The following is a 23,194-nucleotide window of genomic DNA, read 5'->3' as shown; positions in this document are numbered from 1 at the left end:
GCGCATCGCGTTCGAGCCTCTTTATCGCGATCGTAGGCTGACTACCATTTGTTTGATACAGTGTCTCGATGCTTAGCCAAAGGTTAGTGTGGATCCAAGCACTATAAGTAGCATTAAATTTTTTAGGGCAATTGTTTACATACTGAAGACTACTGAAATCATAAATATAGAAATGAAACAGAAAACTGAGAGAATGAAGGAATAGCATAATAAAGCGAATAATAATGAGGAGCAAGAATACGTCGAGAACAGTGTCATACAATCAGCTGATGATAAGGGCCCTATTCACAATGACAAACGAAATATTTTCCTTTAAAAAATGTTTTATGTTGAAATTTTTACAGCACATTAGACAAATTTGACAAGTCCCTTGGACCTGCGACACCTGAAACTCCATGAGGATCACTTAATTGGACAGTGTTATCAGCTGTCACTGTCACTTGCAATCAAGAAATTTGATCCATATCAGGCTTGATTGCAATCGAAAGTGGCTCTGTGACACCAGTATTAGATGGAATGACGAAAGCCAGGCGTTCTTCAGAATTGTGGCTGTTTGGGCTTGTTGTTCCACATGTTGACAAACTGAGCAGAGAAAACACAGACAGAAAGAATGATACGAATGCTTGCTTGTGATGTAGTTTCTTTTATCTGTACATGTTTTTCTGCTCTACAATTTCTCAACAGGCATCCATGTTTTCTTAATATTCCAGAGGTGTAAATTAGGGTAGAGTACAGGCACACTGCAACAAGGCAACAGCAACTATCTGCGAATTACTGACAACCATCGTGATTGTTGCCTGAGGGTCAGCTAGGTCACACTCGTTACAGTACGAGTATGCATCCTATCCTAAAGGGAGTCAGGATAGCCGTCTCCTACAATATGAAAGAAAATACCACCTCTAACTCTACTGCACTGCTTGTTTCTTATTAAATGTACGTGTCTATATGCAGATTTACAAGCAGCCAGCTTGTATTGATACAAGTGCAATGCTGTGTAATGATACTTGTTAGCATGCTGCAAGTGTACATTTCCATTACCCTAGCTATTTCACTAAGTGATTGTCGAATAAGAAACGTGTTTTTGTCTTCAGAGGAAAAAGCTCATTCGAAATATGTCACATTGTTTGGACTTATAATATATGCCCCAACAGACCTATATTTTGCAAGTTAGATCTAGCATGCAAATGAAGACGGCTGTTGGCCACACAGTGTTGCTGCACTAATTTTCAGATTTGCAGACGTGGATTAGCAAATGAAGAGAAAATGAAACACATGTTCTGTGCCACCCCATGATTCCAATGTATTGCTTGTGATAATATGAGGGGCCACTCGTGAAGCTGTGTGTTAATCCCCCAAGCAGCGGTTACTCAAGGAACCAGACATACAATGCTATTTATTATTCACAGGCATCACAATATAGTGTACAAAAGCATACTATACATGAAAAAATTTGTATAAATCACTTTTGCTCACAGCACACATCATACCAAAGCATAAAAATGTGGCACAACATCACGTAATAACTTAACAAAAGCAAACATGGTTAAATAGGATGTGCTTAATTCAAAAGAGTCCATAGAGCTTTCCTACAAAACTGAACGCTGTTGCAAGGTAATGTAACATTTTCCATGGTGTTGGAAAATCAAAACGCAGCTGCAGTAGTCATTTTGTAACAAGTGATGTAAGTGACTGTAAGGTCTTGTGAGCAACTTCCAGACAGCGAATGGCTAAAGCAAGTCTAAAGCCCTTTGATGGCATCTCATATTGCTCATCTTTTATTATGTAGTTTAAGGAAAATGTTACTTCACCATGCCATTTGGACAACTATCACTCACTTATCTCAAACAAAATATTACGCAAACATCTAGTTTTGAACTAGTGCACTATATTTTTCATTACAAGGGCACAAGGTAGATTATACGATATTTATTCGAATCTAGGCCGATATATAGGTCTTTTCAAATAATCATATACCGAACTCTAGGGTCAGCTCAGATTTGAAGTTCTTAAAACATGCACTGGTTTTTAATTGAAATTTATAAAATGGTGCACAGCTAGTGCCATCTAGAGACGTCAGTACTGCAGCCGCTACTGTCCATGCCAGTAGGCAGCTGAAGCACACAAGTGACGTGATTTTGACCTATGTCGTACCTGACCTGGTTTTTTATTCTGTGGTATCGGTGTGCAGCGTGGCGTTATCGTAATGGCACTAAAAGGCAATGCTACTATAGTGCTGCTTTCAAATGAAAAGTTGTGCTAGCCGCAGAGGCACCGTCAAAGCTTTAAGCCGGGCAGGAAGTCGGCATCGATAAAAAAACGTCCGTTGTTGGAGGAGGCAATGGGAGATGTTTTTTTTTTGCCTGCTCTGTAATGAGGGTGGCATTTACTGCTTGAAGATACTGCAGTGTTTGAAGATGACAGCAACGAGGCTAGCAGCGATGATAATGTAGAATGAGCTCGGCATGGTCATTGTTCAATAAATTCCGTTTTCATTTTGCGAGCGCTGTCCTCGCTTTTTTGTTCCACCGACATTCGAGGTAAGTTTTTCTTTTTCTGGCTTCGTACTTCCGGGGGTCGGCTTAGAATCATGGCCGGCCTAGATTCAAGTAAATACGGTAGTTAGAAGTCTCATAAGCTATGCTTGAAAGAGACAATGGTGCAGCCATTGTAATTTCTCATCATGCACATCCTCTAAAGCGAAGTTTTCTGCAACAATGACACCTTACTTATCGAACTGCTGTATAGCAAGTTAGTACTATTTAATACAGCACACTGTTAACGATTATGTTCACCTGCAGCTTTTCACAACGAACAATAGTCCACTTTTAGCCGACAGAGTAATTATTAGCACACCACTCAATGGTCGCAAAAGCCCCTCTTTAGCTACTCTATGTACCAGCTTGTAGGGCAGCTTTCATGAAAGGAAGAAAATGTTGTGGAATGATAGATATGGGCCGTGGGGTGCAGCTACAGTTGGCAATCTGAAATTGTGGATATCTGATGCCACTGACTAAGTGTACCATTCATAAATTCAAATGGAAAAAGAGGGTGACTCCACAAAGGACCCCAGTTTATGGCACTGTCGACAACATGCAAAAGAGGTGAGCATTATATGTCATGTACTTGATACCGTACAATTCCTGGTACTCAAGAAGAAATTTCTTCATCTTTCTCCTAACTGTAGCAAGCTGCTGAATGTAGATGCAAGGGTCAAGAAGGTAATGCATGATCACAAAAAATTTCAACTAATGGTTGTACTGTCTTTCTAGAATGCGTCCTTTTAATGTAACTGGGGAACAAAACAGCAGCCGATTCCCACAACCGGCAACTTTCCATTCCTTTATGTCCTTTAAAGACCTTGGCAGCCTCGTCAGCTCCCATATGGGGGTGAGGCTCAGAAGACATTTGTCTGCATCAGCAAGATGTTGGCATAGATGAAATCGGTGGCACTGTCTGGACTTCAGCCACATAAACATTGTTGCCCGAACAAAACCAGAACAAACGGCATGCATGTAGTGTACTACAAAGCCCTCACTAAATGAAAAAAAAATGAAAGAAGTGTCAGCACACTTGCTACTTTGATGCCACAACTAGGGGCCTGCACGGCGTTTCGAGCATGGTACAAAAATGACTCGTGTTGTGAGCTTGTTTGCAGAAGCACTTGGCAGACACACACAACAAAACCCATTTCCTTTTGAAACAACCTGCCCAGAGTACTCACACGATGCACAACCATAAGCACTGTTGAATTGTGTCATACTAGTTAGTTCACATTTGGAAAGGCTGTCTACTGTACGGGGACCAGGAAATGCCTTTGACGTGTGCGATACACCACTGCTGTCCCTCCAAACAAGTCCAGTGGATATTTCATTCATTGTTTTCACAAACTGTATCAAAAAAGAGTTCATTGATGACTTCCCTGTGCCAAACCACAGCCCAGACAACAAAAGAGTCTGTGCACATTCTTTGCATGGCAGTTCACCAATCATCAAAAGAACAGACCACATGCTCGCATTAGAACTTTCAAAAAGGGGCACACCGTCAGTACTCAATGTCAATGTAATGTCATTCGAAGTCACAGGCAGCTTGTACATATAGCTTTTTGTGATGTCACACACATCAAAGGAAGTGCCTGTTCTACTGCATTGCAGCTTTCCTGATTCTAACACATCTTGAATTTGGCCCTTCATATGCATTACAAGAAAAAATTAGCTTTTCAGTAAGCTGCCACTCGCATAGTTCACATTGCACTGACTGCCGACCACATCATTTCTTGGTAATTCTGCTAGTTCACCAATATACCCAGAGTACACACTACAGTATAAGTTCTTAGCATACTGCTTTTCGGCTCCGGCAAAGTGTCAAAAAAGAAGTATACTTTGATGTTGGGTACGCGACACCTTCTGGCAAGTGAGCTCTGAGAAGCTGCAGTAGGCTATCGGTGGCTTCTTTTGAGCAGCCATGGCGCAAGCTGTGGGCCATGACCATTAAGAGGCTTTCGGCTTTCGTAAGCTTGGCTCCGGGAAGCAGGTCTTCATCCTAAGCAGAGAGGAATGGTAGTAAACAATGGTGGTGTTAGAAAAAGTACAACATTACAATCATACACTTGTAGATGCCTGTTTTGTTACCTGCACAGTAAATTGGACAGAAAGTCCTGCCATGACAAGGGCTTCATGAGTTATCTTGTGGCACTGAGTTTATACTGGCTAACATGTTACTTTACCTGGCAACCAACTTTAATGCACCATTTTAAGCTACCCCTTTTACATTGTGAACCTGCCTCGAAATAATGCAGATGCCAACTCTGCATGGTGAACACCAGATGGCCACCAAAGAAACCTCTTTAAAGCAGCCATGGTACATGCAGCACAGTGAGACTAAGCACTGTCTTGCCATGAAATGTGTGCTTTGGGACAGCAGATATTTTTAACATGTACTTTTGGAGCACTATTAAATTGCGACAGATGTTCAAGGAAGATTTGTGGACTTCATTTGCAAACAACCCCAAAAAAGCAGGCTTTGGCCACAACACGACAAAATCACACACACACACACACGCACACGCGCACGCACGCACGCACGCACGGACGCACGCATTATGTATATATGCTAGAACAGGCGCCAAGATAACCCCTGAACGTTAAAGGAAAACCCTAGGAAATTTCATCAGCACATTTCGTATTCTAAGGCTCTGCGGTGCTCTGTTCCTGCCTCAGCTCCACTTTACCAGCACCAGTTCACTAATGCTTTACCATCAGCAAACACAGTTTACTGATTACTGTGTTTACATCAGTAATATCAATTTAACAGCGTGGTTTTGTCCTTAATTGAGAGAAATAACTGCTGCGAGCAATGATCGCATCGGTACGCTCCCAACTTCATTCCATCACGTCAATAGTTTCACTATATAAACTCGGTCACTACGCTGCATAAGCTTCAGGAGATAACCTGTGACAGGCGTTACAGCGGCGCAAAATAAGACGCAGAGCAACAAAATAATATCTGGAAATTACGCCTGACACCACAACGCTTACCAAGTCATCCTTGCTGCTCGCCGTGGTCAGGATACACGTCAGCGCAATCAGCGTCACATTCCTATTCGCTGCTCTCAGACGACGAGGTAGAAAAGGTTTCATGCATGCTTTCCAATGCATGACAGTCTTCAGTTGCAGCGCCAATTGAAGGGAACGGTGCGATGTGGCCTGCGTCAGCGTCTGCTTCCTTTTCACAGACTGTTCACTTGCATCAGTAGAACCCAGTTCACTGTCCAACGCGGCAGACGAAGCACCAACTGATGAACGTTTTTGAACCTATTTTGAGCGCATGGGCACGTCGATGGACGGGTCCCATAAGTAATTTCCAAATTGTCTTTTCGGCGACATTATTCGTGAACGGCGCTGGGCCTTGCACGATTACTTTACGATAAAATATAGAGCGCAACACACAGTAAAACATAGCGAACAGCGAATGCGGAGCAGTACAGCAGAGTAGTCATACAATCACGTAGTAGTACACCCGCTGGCTAGAAAACCTAAAGCGTTGCCAGACGATCAACTGCCTCGACGCTCAATGACTCAACAGTGAAACGTTAGATCAGCATATCGAAGAGGTAAGTCTGGAAAACGCATTTTATAGTATTAGGCAATAGTGTGTGACTCACAGGGCCGCAAACATTTATTAAAGTTTTGTTTCAAGTTCTTGTTATGAGTTTTTTTTAATAATTTTGCGCCAAACATAGCCATATCTAAAAAGTGAGCAGGAAACACTGATACCATCTCTTTCGTTTGCGTCGTGTTTGCATTTTTCTGTCGCCATTTCGTACGTATTTTTGTTAGTCGTCTCCCGGCAAGTTGGTTCTTTATTTTATTTTCCGGCCTCTGCACGTGCGTTTGTTTGCTCGGACAGCTGGAGCGTAAGATGTCTCACGTCCTTGTAAAGTGAGTTGACGATAACAAGTGGGACGTGTATCCCGTGAAAGCTTTGGCCGACGCGGATGTGGCCTTCCGTCTCATATCGCAGCACGGGTCAATTAAAGAAGTATTCAACTTATCAGTTGGAAAGAAGGAGCGCCACCGGACCCGGCAGTACTCCTTGCCTTCGGTGAGTACATCTCGTGTTTTAGTAACATATTTAACAGGTAGATGCGGGCTAGTTGGTGGTCGATATTGGAATGCATCATGTAACCGCGCAAACGACAACGGACGAGGAAACATCCGCGCCTGTCCTGTGTGTTTCTTTCCTCGTCCGTTGTCGTTTGCGTGGTTACATGATGCATCCCAACTAAAGGCCTGTTGGATTCATCCACGTTACACGGAACCTGTATCAGAAATGTTTATGCGCTGTCCAGGTTGCCGGTGTAGCGTGTTGCACGTACAATCAGTTGATCACTAAGACACGGGAAAAAAAAACATAGCGAATATGGTCGACGCGACCAGTTTGTGTGCTAGACCTTGACATTTTTGATACGTATGCCCGAGCAGCGCAATGTAATATAGCCTAGCCACAAATTCGTGCCAGCTTGACCGCCTATCAGTCATTGTGCTCGATATTTCAGCAAAGTTCTGACTAGTGTCGCATAAAAGTCGCGGGCCGCTTTTATCGTCGCGACAAGAGATTGGAGGATTTTTTACAAGCACTGCTCCCCGGAGGGGACATGTAACCGGCAAACGGACGCTTCAGAAGAGCACTTGAGATTATAACAAAAGAGGCGGCGCAGGTTCTCCAGGGCACCCAAGGGGTTTAGTGACATGAGCTACTCGTTGCCCCAGATTTCGATCCTATGCAAGTCAGACCGAAGGGAGTGAATGTCAGACAGGTTGTTAATTGGACGATATATGTAGCACGCAGTCGTCAGCAAAAAGTGTGATGTTAGAAGAAATATTACTCGGTAAATCATTGATATATATTAGGAATTATTGTGGGCCAAGGATAGTGCCCTGAGGCACGCCCGAGATGACAGAAAGGTAGGCAGAAAACTGTTTCTTAGCGTGCACGAATTGCTGGCGGTTAGTTAGGAAGTCACAAATTCATTCAAAAGCAAAAGAATTAACGTATGAAAGTTTTACAAATGGGCGTTCATGAGGAACGTTATCAAATGCTTTTTTTTATCAGAATCGGTTTTTATTGAGATTATTAGAATGATTACAAGTTGTGAATATTCAGGAGGAGGTCCCGGAGTCAAAGACTGCAATGGGACCTCCTTTACAAACTAAACGTAATAAAACAAAAGTACAGCAGTTTTCAACAAATTGTTAACAAAGAAAAATTACAGGTTTTAGTATCAATACCATGGTTGAAGAATTACATATGCATAAATGTCATGAAAAAGAGCACTGTAACACAATCTCGTTGACAACTGATAAAGTAACTGCGTAGATGACGTTACGAACACAGTAGAATTAGTTAACTCGAATGTATATGTGAGGCAGAAACAGAAACGTAACTGTATGGCATTGAAAATGAAATGAAGGCACCCTGAAAGAAAGGTTGTGAGTATGGACTAGGCATCAGTATTCGACAGAATGTAATCTTTTAGTTGTTTCTTGAATTCGTGAATTTTAGGTGTTTTTATGTATAATGGTAGTGTGTTCCAGAATGCGACAGATGAAAAATGGACGCTCTGTTTGCCATAATTAGTATGTATTTTAGGTAAAATGAAGTTCCTATTTATTGCAAACCTGGTAATATTAGTATTTAATAGAGAAGATTGTGGTAACAAGCTTTTGCATCGTGTGTAATTGATTTGACGGAACAAAAAGGTACCCAGATTATATTTAACGAGTTGTGTGACTGTAAGAATGTGATTAGTTCGTAAAAGATATGAGGCGTTGTTGTTATATGGGCTTAATGTAATTATCCTAATAGCCTGATTCTGTAGAATTTGCAATGAGTTTAAATGGGTTACGCAAGTGTTTCCCCAGCAAGTAACGCCGTAATTAATGTGGGTATGAATAAATGAAAAGTATAATGATAGTAATGTTTGATGGTCAAATATGTTTCGTGCTGTTAGAAGTACCCTAATCCCGTAGGTAATCTTCTGTTTTAGTTTGGTTATGTGTTCAGTAAATTTAAGATGTTTGTCAACTTCTAAGCCAAGATAATTGCATGAAAAACTTGCAGGGATAGAACTTTCGCCCAATAAGATAGGAGGAATGCAGTGAAGTGTTCGTTGGTGAGAAGTGAATACAACAAATTTCGTTTTAGACGGGTTTATCTGTAGCTGGTTAGTATGGCACCACTCCAGCAGGCTGTGTAAGTCGCCATTAAGGTTAGATACTAAGGTTGTGATACATTTATTGGAATTAATAATAGTAGTATCATCTGCATAAAGTATACATTTCGAAAAGGACAGGCAGTTAGGCAGATCATTGTCGCATAATAAAAATAAAAGTGGACCCAATATGGAACCCTGGGGCACGCCAATATTAGTGAACATGGTTTTAGAATGAACGGCTGAAATGGTTACTACCTGCATTCTGTCTGTTAAGTAATTTTGTAGTAACAAGAGTGCTGGGCCGGTCCCCCCCCCAAAGTCTCGAAGCCTCGAAGTCCCCCCCCCCCCAAAAAAAGAAACGCGCGCGCGCACACACACACACACACACACACACACACACACACACACACACACACACACACACACACACACACACACACACACACACACACACACACACACACACACACACACACACACACACACACACACACACACACACACACACACACACACACACACACACACACACACACACACACACACACACACACACACACACACACACACACACACACACACACACACACACACACACACACACACACACACACACACACACACACACACACACACACACACACACACACACACACACACACACACACACACACACACACACACACACACACACACACACACACACACACACACACACACACACACACACACACACACACACACACACACACACACACACACACACACACACACACACACACACACACACACACACACACACACACACACACACACACACACACACACACACACACACACACACACACACACACACACACACACACACACACACACACACACACACACACACACACACACACACACACACACACACACACACACACACACACACACACACACACACACACACACACACACACACACACACACACACACACACACACACACACACACACACACACACACACACACACACACACACACACACACACACACACACACACACACACACACACACACACACACACACACACACACACAGAGGTTGTCCCACATAAGTTGAGTCAAAGTTTTAATTGCGAGTTGAACCGAATGCATAATGTTGGCACTGGCTAGAGATACTCCGAGTTCAACTAAGGCATTAGTTAGGTTTCATTAATCAACTCTTTAAGTATTGACTGCAGACACCAAGTGTGACACGCAAAGTTGTAGAACACCTTCAACCTCTCAATAAATTGTTTCCAACACGATATATCTCACGTGCTCCTTTCTTCCGCGTTCCAAAGAAAGCCCACGAAATATCAAAAAATACCATGTCACAAGGCAACGGTGCACTGTTATTGTGCTACTTGCTCTGAAGCGTGCGATGGATGAAAAGGTCGGCTGCAGTGAGACTGGCCCGCGACAGGGCGTTACGTGTGGTGTGTAGGTATCTGGGCGTGCGGCTTTTATCGCATCACGGCACAAACGCGTGCTGCTGGCCGAGCGGTGCCGAAGCGATAAAGCATCTAAGGAGACGAAAGAGAACAAGAAGATAGCTTTCTTTTTTTTGTTCTTGAAATGGACAAGAGCTGGCGGCCTGCCGATGGAGTGTAATGGGGTTGGGCACGGAGGCGGCGTTAGGGCAGGAATGATATTGCAGTGACTTTCAATCCAAAAAGCGCCTTTCGATTATAATGCGTGTTCGAAGAGGTCACCATCTCATAGGCACATTTTCCAAGCCGTTCTTGATCATGGTATCAGGGATGAAGTTGCAAACTTTTCTTACGTTTTCTTTTAGGTTCTTTGATGTTGTAGTTGGTGTCCGGTATACTTGATCCTTGATGTGGCCCCAGAGAAAGAAAGCAAGGGAGTTAAATCTGGCGGCCATGCTGGCCAAGCAATGAGCCTATGTAGTCCAATCCATTGCTGCGGGAATGTGCATGTGCATGAGCACCATCATCCTGATACCAAATATCCTTGATCCTAGTCAATGGAACTCGGCAAAGAAAATCCTCAGGCGCCCCATCAAGGATGTTGTTCATATGTTTCGCCTGTAAGCATGTTATTAAAGAACAGGGGGCCAATGATAGTGCCACCGTAAATTCCACACTACACATTAACCGACCGCTGATATTGGTAATGTCTTCAAAACCCAGTGAGGGTTTTCGTTGCTCCAATAGTGAGTGTTGTGGATGTCCACTTGGGCATTACATGAGAAGGTAGCTTCATCAGTCCACAATGTTTTGTTGGCAAAGCCCGGCGGAAGATAATCTTCCGCCTTGATTATATTCCAGTTTGCAAAGTTCTTTCGATTTTTGAAATAGCGGGGCTCCAACATCTGGTGCAGCTGCATGTGGTATGGATGAGGCTGCCTCTTCTTAAGTACTCTCCACATTGAGGAATTTGGCACTCCAGCTTCAGCACCCGCACTACGAGCACTTGCACGTGGGTCTGAATAAAACTTACACAGTATCTGTCTCCACGTCCTCGCCCAGGATTGAAGATTTATGTTGTTTCTTCGTAAAGTCCCAGTCTGTCTCAGCGTTTCATATGCATGCACAATCATCATTGAGCTCAGATGCTTACCTGGATGCCAGTGTTGAAATAGCTAAAGTGCACGCCTTCTATGTCCACTTGACGCACCTAGAGCCAAAACCATATCCTCCCTTTCCTCATTGGAGTAAGTTATATCCGCTGCTCAACGTTGGTCACAGCTGAATAGCGTTGCTGTAGAGAACACGCAGGGATACGGGTGCCTGAGGAGCTCTGGATATTGGGGGCGAGCTCCACCACTGGAAAAGCTCATGCCACCATCGGCGTGACGTGACATGAGGGGTTACGTGGACACAGTGGCCGCATCGGCTGCATTGGAAGCACCGAAGCGAGCTGAAAATGAAAGTTTAAAGTGCCACCTGTGCTGCGGTTCTGATTAAGTGGTTAGGCTTTACCGCTTGACAATATTTGAACATACTCTAATAGGTAGTGGCTGCATTTGGAAGCGCGCAGCATGGTAGGCTGCTGCTCGGTGCCATTGTGCCGGACGTACGCAATGGAGCCTGGTGTCAGCCTTATTCACACGTAGCCGCAGAACAAGGAGCCACGTGAAGCTTGACTCGCGAAACTTAGAACCGGCAGACAGCCATCACCTACAACTCCGGTATGCAGCAAACAGACGCGAGGAAGGTTTCTGCTATGGTGTCGGGACTGCGCGATGTTCGGTGAGTAGCAGAAAACGCGCATCGAGACGCTTGCCCGCGCCCACTGCCTGGCTAATGTCATGACGGTTTTGGTCTATGAACTTGTTGATGCTAGATACTGGCAAGTTCACTGGAACGGAAAGGGAGCGGCAAGAAGCGCATTAAAAAAAAAGGCATGGCATATGGTCACGTGTGTGTTATGAATTATTGCACTGAATTACGAAAAAGAAGCACAGGGAAATTGCACGCTAAGAAGACCGATAAGCATACAGTGCGACGCAACTTGAGAAATAATATTGAAACGTCCAAGAATTTAGACGACAAAAAAAGACTGAATCGTTGCGACGGCACATCACAGTCACCGTAGGTGTTGAAATCTCTATCACAAAATTATTTTTGAACAGTTGTGATAGCGTCCATGCAGCAAAGATTGCCATTGTACTGTCAAATGCTTATATGCTGCACCCTAAAGCTCACGCACGGTGCGAAAACGCGCTCACAGCGAAAGCAAAACATTGTTCGCGGACATGCATGCAGACGCGCAGTCGGTCGCTGCGAACCCGTGCGATCGCTGCATTGAGGCTTCATTCTGTTATGCTCCATTTGGTTATACAGACAGCCCACTATAAGAACATATTTCACATAGTTTATTCGCAGCGTTTGCCTACTTTTCACGCAATTAGGGAGACTCCATCCTGGCAACCGCGTGCAGTGGCGCTCACTGTACATATGTATTCGGCAAAGAGATAGCGTCTGTAAACGATTCGGTGCTTTCAGTTTGCCGAAGATTATTATATCGACAGTCAAAAACTTCCCTCGTTGTGCTAGTACTTACATAAATGTCCAGGAGAGCCGCCACGTGGTGTTTTTTTTTTAGCGCTGTAAGTGGAACCTATGAGGAGCACGCCGCGTGATCTCTCACACTACGCAAGGGAGGCGCTTCTGACAGATGGCGACTCCGTAAGTCCTCACCCCCAACATTGCAGTTCGCTGGAATTGGTTCAGACGAGGTACATAAGGTATGATCTACATCCGGTAAACAGGAACAGCCTGTGGGCGCACTTTCTCGGGGACTGACGCTGGTGACAGGGCACAAGTGTGAAGCCAGACGCGGCCACCCGATACTGCGACCACAAAGTGATGTGCATGCGCGGGGTGCGAGATCTAAAAGAAAGTCTTGTAGACAGTAAATGGGAGAAGGAGAGCAGACGGGGCCAGTACGGAAAGAGTTGTCTGACGAAGACATGTGTAATCTGCCTTGAATATAGCCAAGGTTTTTTTACCATTAGTTAGTTTTGTCCGCGTGTGACTTATCCGCTGTTATTCGAGCCCTAATGTTTAAAGTTGTAGCATCATCGTTCAATTTGAAAACTTCTACAAGGTCATTTGTGTACAAAGGCAAAATTGTAGCAGCAGTCATTGCTTTCCATCATTCCCATGCACTTCGCCCTTTCCTTCTTTCAAGCAGAATCAAAATGCTGCTTTCATCTTTTCTCTTTTGTGGCCTTAGATGCTTTATCGCTTTGGCAACATTTGGCCAGCAGCATGCATTTGCACCGTCCTGCAATAAGAGCCGCATGCCCGGATACCTACACCAGGCATAACACCCTCTTGCAGGCCAGTCTCACTGCAGCCGACCCTGTTCATCCATCGCACGCATCAGAGCAGCACAATAACAGTGCACAAGTGCCCCGCCACGTGGTATTTTTTCATATTTTGTGGGCTTTCTTTTGGAACGCGGAAAAAGGGGCCATGTGAAATATATCGTGTTAGAAACAATTTATTGAGAGGTTTCTGTAAATGCTCTACAACTTTGCATCTCACACTTGGGGTCTGCAGCCAATACTTAAAAAGTTGATTAATTAAACATAAATAATCCGTTAGTTAAGGGGAAAATAAAAAAAAAAACAGCCTGAGTAACTCTAGAACAGTGCCAACATTATGAATTTGGTTCAACTTGCGTCCGGAGTGCCTTTCATTTTTAAAACTTTGGCTCAAGCTATGTGGGACCAGCTGTATATATAGTACAGGAGGGAGATTGAAAGGTTAGATGACATAGCTCGCTGTTCATTACACTATTACCAAAAAGATCTTTGTAAATTTAAGAAACTAACCCTCATTTATCACTGGTTGCGAATAAGCTCATTATGTAAACTAGGTTGGTACTTAACCAGACTTACTTAGTCAAGACAAGCATGGGCCGGTTTTTGTAGCAATGCCTTTTCCCATGGAGGAAAGAAACAAAGTAGGAGGGCTTGACGTCACATTTTTGAAGAAGTGACTAGCGCAAGGGTGGACATGAGACAATGAGATACTAAAAAGGTGACAAGGACAAGCGCCTGTCCTTGTCGCCTTTTAGTGTCCACTCTTGCGCCAGTCACTTCACCATGGAATACCAACTAGCCCGGTCACGCACCCCACATTATTGAAGCCGGAAATGCAGCCATGTTGGTGTGCCATCTCCCTTTGTGCCTCCAATCAGCTTGCCAGAACAGTTAGGCACGAGCTTTGAACTTGCATTGCTATGAGCTGCCAGAAGTGTGTGCTGCTGATGCGCATAAGAACAAAGCCTGTGAAACTTCTTGAACAGTTTTAGTGAAGCAGACGCGATCCTGTGCCCATCTGGGGCACGTTGAAGAAGATGACAAAGACCTGCACCGAGAATACTTGAGTATGTCTGTTGCTGACACTTGCACTCACAGACCCAAAACATCTTTCAAGCTTACACACCTCGCTTCAAAGTCAGCTTGTCTTGTGAACATAATGTGCTGCAAGAAATACACGGGTCGAACAAGCTTATCTCACTTTTCAGAGGCCTAGCGCAGCAGTGAGAGCTTAAGGGGCATGGTTGCTATGGCAAGGTTTCATTTGGGGCACCATTACCAGTGCTACATTGCGAAAAACAGCATGCGACTTCCGTCCACTTCCTCCAACACGTCTGTGTTGGCTGGCGCCTCTCCTACGCTCACCTTCCTCCATGCCTTTTCCCGATGACAATGCCTTTCAGTGCTCTTCGCTTTAGTGAGTGGTCAAGCGAGGCTGTGTTTTGGGCGGAGCTTTGAAAGAGGCCACTCATAAATGCGAAAAGCACTGAAAGGCATTGGCATCGAGAAAAGGCATCGCTAGAAAGTACTGGCCATGCTCGCCGCTTCTTTCTGTATAAGTAAATACAAATAAAAATTGGCTCAGAAATGTACAGGACTTGACACAGCATAAGAATTGGGGATAAGAGTTAATGGAGAATAGCTTAGTAACTTGCGAATCGCTGATGATATTGCCTTGCTTAGGAACTCGGGGGACCAATTGCAATGTATGCTCACTGACCTGGACAGGCAAAGCAGAAGGGTGGGTCTAAAAATTAATCTGCAGAAAACTAAAGTAATGTTTCACAGTCTCGGAAGAGAACAGTAGTTTACGATAGGCAGCGAGGTACTGGAAGTGGTAAGGGAATACATCTACTTAGGGCAGGTAGTGACCGTGGATCCGGATCATGAGACTGAAATAATAAGAAGAATAAGAATGGGCTGGGGTGCGTTTCGCAGGCATTTTCAGATCATGAACAGCAGGTTGCCATTATCGATCAAGAGAAAAGTGTATAACAGCTGTGTCTTACCAGTACCCATCTCGGGGCAGAAACCTGGAGGCTTATGAAAAGGGTTCTACTTAAATTGAGGACGATGCAACGAGCTATGGAAAGAAGAATGATGGGTGTAACATTAAGGGGGATAAGAGAGCAAGTTGCGTGAGGGAACAAACACAAGTAAATGACAACTTAGTTGAAATCAAGAAAAGAAATGGGCGCATTTGCAGGGCATGTAATGAGGCGGGAAGATAACTGATGGTCATTAAGGGTTACGGACTGGATTCAAAGAGAAAGGAAGCGTAGCAGGGAGCAGCAGAAAGTTAGGTGGGCGGATGAGATTAAGAAGTTCGCAGGGACAACATGGCCACAATTAGCACATGACCGGGGTAGTTGGAGAAGTATGGGAGAGGCCTTTGCCCCGCAGTGGGCATAACCAGGCTGATGATGATGAAGCAAGTGATGATTGTTAGCATTGTGTTCAGTGGGGCTGGTTGGTTCATGTTTAGAATAAAGACAGGAGCAGCACATCACAGAGCACAGGACAGCGCTCTGTCCTGTGCTCTTTACTCGCTCGCCCTGTGTTGCGCTGTTCCTGTTTTTATTCTAAAGTGATCATTGTCTGTGTTTATATATTTTTAAATAAGGTTTCCATTGAAACCGTTTAACTGTGTGGAGTAAACAAAAATATTGGGACATCTGAACATTCGAATATTATTCATCAAACAACCATGCAGGCTGACTGATCACTGGTTGTCCAGTTTTAATCTTTGAATAAGTCGGGAATCAAGCAACCGGATAACTGGTATTGCCGAAGGCCTGATTTAATGGTGCTTCTGTAGTTTGTCAACTACCATTGGCAATATTGAATTAAGGCGTGTTTGTAAGAAGGCGTTATGTTGATAACTTCGAAGACAGTCTGTGAAAATGCACTGCCCACAGATAATTTTCGTGTGCGTGATACTGCTAAACCAATTGTTCTTGTATGTCTTTAAAAAAATAGATGCTTTTTTTAAATTTCAGATCAACCCATGCAGCACCTGTACTGTTCAGGTAAAGGCACTTCAAGAAGAAAATCAGGAATTAACAGATGAAGTGGAACATATGAAGCGGATGGCAGAAAAACACGATTGCATTTCTGGTAAAAAGCCTTTAAACATGTTGGCAACATTATACAGTTAGCAGCTGTCCTAACTTTGGTGCTTGACCACTTGTCATTGCTTTTGAAAAAGTTGAAGACCCTTCAAAATAAGAATGAAGTTAATTTCATGAAACATGTTTTTCAACGAAAAGGTTTTTGCTTTCGTTATTACCATGTGAACTTGGTCACAAAGTGCCAAACTATATGTCATAAAAGGCGCTGGCAAGAACACTCTTCCTTTCTTATGAAAGCACAAGAAAATTTTTCAGGTAAATGAAGAGAAAGAAGTTTTACACCATAATGCATTCGTCGATTATCAGCCATTTCTAACATTTTTATAGGCCATCGAAAGGCAGTAAACTGGTCTGTATTTAGGATTTTTTCCAGTAAAAGCTTAAATTTTGCATCAGGCAAATGGTCAGGACCTGTACAATGCAGAAAAATATATGCTTGGACGGAATATGGTACAATAGTGTACACATGTGACGACCACTCAAGAAAGCTGATACGGTGTGCTAATTTAACAATGAATTGAAAAAAAATATGCAAACACTGCCTCTTGTGATAGCTCATTGTGTTGTTATTAAACTGAGAAAGCTTTATTAGAATAATTTTTTGCTTTAAGGGAGAAAAAAGGATATTGAAGTGCTATTCCACCGATCTCAAAATGTACAATACATCTTCTCACTTCAGGAAGTCTCTTAGCGCCAAAGACGGAATGCATACATACGAGCGCTCCTGTGCCAATAAATAGAGGTTAGTCTAAACTGATTTTAAGGTGATTGCTTCATTGCTAGGGTGGTTGTGAGCCTCTTCAGTCAAGCAGGGCTGCTAGATTACTTGTGTTTACCAGCATGTCACTGTCTACTAATTTCCTGCTTGGTGCCCTTCCACAGCATTGGGCAGTGCATTGATGCCGACGTGTTTGCTACCCGACTACTTGTGCCAATCTAGTTAGAATTGGGCAGAATGCAATAAATAAAATAATAATAATAATTGCAGATTCTCGTAAATATCAGACGAGTAAGTTGGTGGGAATGAGCTGCCCAGTATTGTGTAAGGATGACGAGCCGGCCGTTAGTAGACAGCGACACGCTGCTAAATACATGTAATCTAGTAGCTCTGCTTGACTGAAGAGGCTCGTAACCACCCCAGCACTGAAGGAATCAACATAAAATCAGTTTGCACTACCCTTTACTTATGGCACAGTAACGCTCGTGTTTAGTACTACAGGCTCAATATATAACAAGAGATCAAAGGACGAGAGAAAAGAAATAAAATGTGCATGCATCCGCTAGCACAAAAACTTGGAAAAAGACAGCAGAAAGCACAATGAAATGAACAAAGTGGCAAGTGATCGCTTTTTCATTCTGCGTAACTTGTGCATTTATCCACTTCCACTTTAATTTCACATGCTGCCATGGCTCAGTGGCTGCATTTTGACTGTGGTGCAATCTAGTATATCACAACAGACAGGTGCTTTTAAAGAACCATAAGTGATTGCTTTCATAATTTCGTAACCAATTTATTTTGCAGAAGCACCCAAATTAGTCAAAACGACCTAAAATGGCACTTGGCAAGGTTGTAAATCAAGCCAAACAAACAGTTGGAGCTTTTGTTGCTTGCCCAAAGGTGCATATATCTATCATATCCTCTGTCTTAGCTAGCTAACATAAATGCATGAAATGGTAGTGTCAGAAAAATAAATTTTTCGCACTATCCTTAGACTTGTTCTCTGCAAGCCCCAAGTCTCTTCGAGTCAAAGGCAGGAACATGCACATTGGTATAGCAATGCATTATCAGAAATTGCTGTTTATTTAAAAAGGTAGTAAACGGGATGACCTCTCATTGATAGGCTGCATTTTTCATATCAATTTCGTCTGTGAAAGCACACATTAGGGTTGATGCCTGAGGAAACTTGTCAGTGTCTTCACTGTAATTATGCATTTATCTTTCTGGCTAGAAACGTCATGTATAGTCCTAATATAACGTGTGCTGTGTAGCATCCATGCCTGAACCTGTACTTACTATTGCTAGAAAGCACACGTCCTGCTCCCTTTCTCATCCGTGTTCGATGAATTCATAACAATGAGCTTGCGTTCAAACCCTTTTAAGCCACTGATAACTTACACCATCACCAGACAGTAACTTTAATGTCATGAGCTTGTACAATTTCACTTGATGGATGTCACTGTGGTGTTACATGACAAAAAAGTGTCACCTGATATTGAGGGCTATGGTGCTTATCAGAGTAGTATGCACTTGAGCTTTTCCTCTGCCTTTATGCTGTGTGTAGAAATCATGAATGGATATGAAAGTGCTAGAAAAACCAAACTTGCCTCCGGTGGGAGCCGAACCCACAACCTCTGCACTACAAATTGCGTTACCGTGGCAACTGTTCCAACTTCTAGATTCTTGGGTATTTTGTTTATGTGTAACCGTGGGTTTGTTAGCCAGTTCTACTCATGCCAATCCATTGGATGTGGAACATCCTTTTGGCCAATGGTGACGCATATGTGATCTTTATGAGCAGGCAGCTCACCAATAAACTCTTGTATGCTACTTGGAGACATCAAACCTGCCTGATTCAAGACCCTCATTATGAAATTAAAGACAAAGGGAACTGAGGGGCCCAATTTTTTTAAACACAATCATGTGAAACCAACAGATAAGCCAAATAAAGCATAAAGGAAGTTATCTGTATTTTTTTATTTAAGTGTAGAAATGATAAAGCAAAATGATAGTGGATGAAAAACAACTTGCTGCTGTAAGCCATGTCAGTAACTGCTGCAGGTTACCGCATTGTTTCTCTCCTTTAAACTTAGCTATTTGTTCCTAGATGTGTCGCCCGCTGTGGTTGCTTAGTGGCTGTGGTGTTGGGCTGCTAAGCATGAGCTCGTGGGATCGAATCCCGGCCACAGTGGCCGCATTTCAATAAAGACAAAATGGAAAAGCGCCAGTGTACTTAGATTTAGGTGCAGGTTAAAAACCCCAGGTGGTCCAGATTATTCAGGAGTCCCCCACTACAGTGTGCCTCATAATCAGATCGTGGTTATGGCATGTAAAACAGCATAATTTAATTTTTTGTTAGATATGTCATTGCCAGCAAATTCTGAATCTTACTCTGCAAAAGTTGATGGGCTATACAGCTCCCACATAATATTTTTTTCATGTTCCCAGGTGGACATTGGGGCCGGTGTGAGAGTTGAACAAGGCACCGTAGATAAGCTATGCTGAGCTTGCGAAAGTGGCCTTGGTAAATTTGCCAGGGCTCTTTTCTGGAATGTATTCACCCCAGAGGAGCTACGGGACAAACCGCTCCTGGGTGGGAAGAGCAACTTGCACTTAATCCAGCCATTCAAGGAGGCCTTGGACCCTATTCGTATCCGAGTCCTAGTGGTACAACTCCAAATTCCAGTTTTGAATATTATTTTAAACATTCGCATCTCCTCATGCGTTACTTAGCAAGAGATATGCGCCAGCACAGCAATATTAGCTTTTAGTTTGACTGGTTAAGCTCGGCACCACCAGGTAGCTGGGCCGTACAGAGCGATCAGGCCACTCACGGACGTCTAGGCTAAAGCTCCTTATCACAGCAACAGTAGCATGGAGAGGATTTAGTTTACGCCTCCACCCATCCGTCAAAATCTCCAAATTTTGCCTGTGGTTAACAGAAAACCAAACACGCTCGGCACTGCGACAGAATGCTCGCAACACATGCTGCTTCGACAGCTCTCGCTTGGGATCGACTGCCAGTCAGCTGGTGGAGAAGTTTGAGAGGCTTGGTGTGCTGGCTCAAGACAACTAGAAGGAGATGACAGGATGTCACATCACGGTGCAGAGCCAGTGAAGGCTGAGCTTAGCCTGGCGAATGAGTTGGAGAAAAAGCATGGTTATGGAAGAGGGTAACTTGTAATTGGCTAAAGTAATCTTAAAGGGCCCCTGAAACGGTTCGGACAATTTTTGTAGACGCGTAGGATACAGCTGTGCTTCTGCTCATCCTGTGAAACGGCACAGTCAAACGGCCAGGCCCTGTCTCCTTATGCTTGCATTTACCCAAATACCGGACTCGCGAAACACTATTGTGGTTTTTAGTAATCCTCCGGTGTAAAGTGACAGCTGCAAACGTGCAAATTCTGGCGCCGATTCGATATCGACAGTCCGATGCGCTGCAGCCACTTCGCTCGTCTGCTGCCTTGCAGAGGGACATGGTGTCGCAGCTTGACATATTGCCAGTTACTACGTTTGCAGCCTTCAACGTAAAAAAGGCGAATCGTGTTTCTTGCGAAAGGACTGAGACCGACAATGACTGCGGAGCTCTCGTAAAAATGGAGCACGTTGCAACACAAGCAGACGACACTTGCTGTGTGCCGGAAGTGTAGTGAGAAATTTTTCTTGTGCATTCTCTTTCTGTTACTTTCTTTTTATAGAAAAATTAACTAACATTCCAACTATTAAGAACAACATTGGTTCACCATAAAGTTAAAAAAATTATTGATGAAGCACGCTGCGCGGCCAGTCGGATAGCTTGCCCTACCAGCATCATTAGGACAGTTTGCATCAAATGGTTAGATGCGACTGAAAATTCAGCCGAGTGGTGTGCTGTGATCGGCAGCAATGTAAATTTTTGAAATCTTATAATAAATTATGTGCTTTAACCGGAGCACTTACATGTGTCAAATAATGATCAGAAGGACCTATGCTCCAATGGCTCAGTATGTACGGAATCATCAAAATCATTTCGGGATCCCTCTAATGTGAGATGCTTTACACAGATTGTTGTGCGAATGTTTTACTGTAGCTGTGCCCCACGTGCCTACAAAATTTGTCCGGACCATTTCGGGGACCCATAAGTGTGTCTTACCAACAAGGCTGTATGTCAACGCTTGTTAGCCTTCATATAGCTGTGATACTTTAGTGTTGCCATCATTGCTTCCACTCTTGGGTGAAGCTCAACTTTTTTTGTCATTGAAATTCATTTTTTCCGATTGCCCGATAATTTGATGAGGTTTACGCACCCTTTTGGGTAAGAGAAATTTTCTTTGAGGATAAATTTATGAAAGGTCAAATTTTCATTCAACGAAATTTTTATACAACGAAGTAAAGTGCTGGTTTTACTGGCTTCGTTATGGAGGATTACCTGTACGTGCAAATGAATTATATAAAATTCCAATGAATAGCTGCTAACACACTGACCTGTTCTTTATGCATGCCAAAGAGCTTGGGGCCAGTACTGGGATGTTTAGCTTCATTCTGCCTCTGCTCTCTACAATATCGTGGTGCACACCTGATAACTGCAGACCCTGGCTCAAAGTACACAACGTATAGCTAAATTACTGTGTGATGATGTTTTATGACTGACACTAGCAGTGTGGCCTGCACTTAAACATAGCATAAGGCTTCAATTTGTTATTCTTTTATTAGAAAGCTAGAAAATCCTGTATGCATCGGTAATCTTATGCTGTATTTCTTTACCAGACTACACATGCTCCAAGTTTCCCTCTGCCAGCCTCTCCCACGTAAAGAACATCATCTCCTCAATGCTGGCAAGAGAAATGAAGGAGCCTGAAGCTCAATAAATTTGTGGGCTATTATATAAAAGGAATGATTCACGTGCTTTTTGTTAATCACGAAGTTGTTTCTTTTCTAACACCACAGGGAAAGAGGCCTTGTAATGGAAAGCTAGAAAATGCACCTTGAAGATGTCCCGAGACCAAGCGATGCCTCAACGGCGAATATCAACATTAGTTAATTTCATGTTGCATTGCACCTTACAATCCATAAATTTAATATTGCATTCCACTTTACAATCCATAAACTTAATGTTGCATTCCACTTGAAAATCCATAAACTTATTGTTGCATTCCACTTTACAATCCATAAACTTATTGTTGTATTCCACATTACATTTCATGGAAATACAATTGTTCATCCATAGGAATTCCATAGAAAGCCAAGACAATAACTGGTAAATGGAATTACAATGGTTTCACGGTGGCCACTTTTCAATGCTGGTCAACAAATCTGCAAAAGTGGGACAATGATATTTCAACAAAAATGTTGTTGATTGAGCAATAGGACGGCAATGGAATATCTACTAAAATTCAACAGTAATTTTCATAAGGGTGTGCACGAAGGCGAGCTTTCTCGTTCTTTTTACAGCGAAGCTGTAGTCCTCTACCGTCCAAGGAAATTTTCGTGGCGATGTCGTAAGCAAAAAACTCCGCATACGTGAGCATACGTGGCTGAGGTGAACCAGGCGTTAAGCACTGCCCATACGTGGACCGATCCTGAAGATAGTGCAATGCCGGCCCGATCCGCGGCGGAGATGAAGCAGGCGTTAAGCACTCCCCATATGTGAGCCGATCCTGAGGATAATGCAATGCCGGCCCGACCCGCGGTGGAGGTGAAGCAGGTGTTAAGCATTCCCTATGTGTTGGCCGATCCTGAACATGTGCAATGCCGGCCCGACCCGCGGTGGAGGTGAAGCAGGCGTTAAGCACTCCCCATGCGTGGGCCGATCGCGGAGATTGTGCAAT

General features: G+C 43.4%; 1 long non-coding RNA gene across 2 annotated transcripts; it reads left to right on the top strand.

Annotated features, from left to right (window-relative positions):
• The first annotated feature begins 6,233 nt into the window (after positions 1–6,233).
• On the top strand, positions 6,234–22,244 carry LOC129381772 (uncharacterized). 2 transcript variants are annotated; one of them, XR_008609894.2, is made up of 3 exons: positions 6,234–6,600; positions 16,538–16,655; positions 22,134–22,244. It is a non-coding gene; the product is annotated as an uncharacterized lncRNA (long non-coding RNA). The 2 variants fall into 2 exon arrangements; XR_008609895.1 differs by lacking the exon at positions 22,134–22,244 and adding an exon at positions 19,836–20,058.
• Positions 22,245–23,194: the final 950 nt, after the last annotated feature.

The sequence above is a fragment of the Dermacentor andersoni genome, chromosome 1, assembly GCF_023375885.2.
Source record: "Dermacentor andersoni chromosome 1, qqDerAnde1_hic_scaffold, whole genome shotgun sequence".
Lineage (NCBI taxonomy): Eukaryota > Metazoa > Arthropoda > Arachnida > Ixodida > Ixodidae > Dermacentor > Dermacentor andersoni.
Note: the sequence above shows the minus strand (reverse complement) of the source record. Positions and strands in the feature narration are given on the sequence as shown.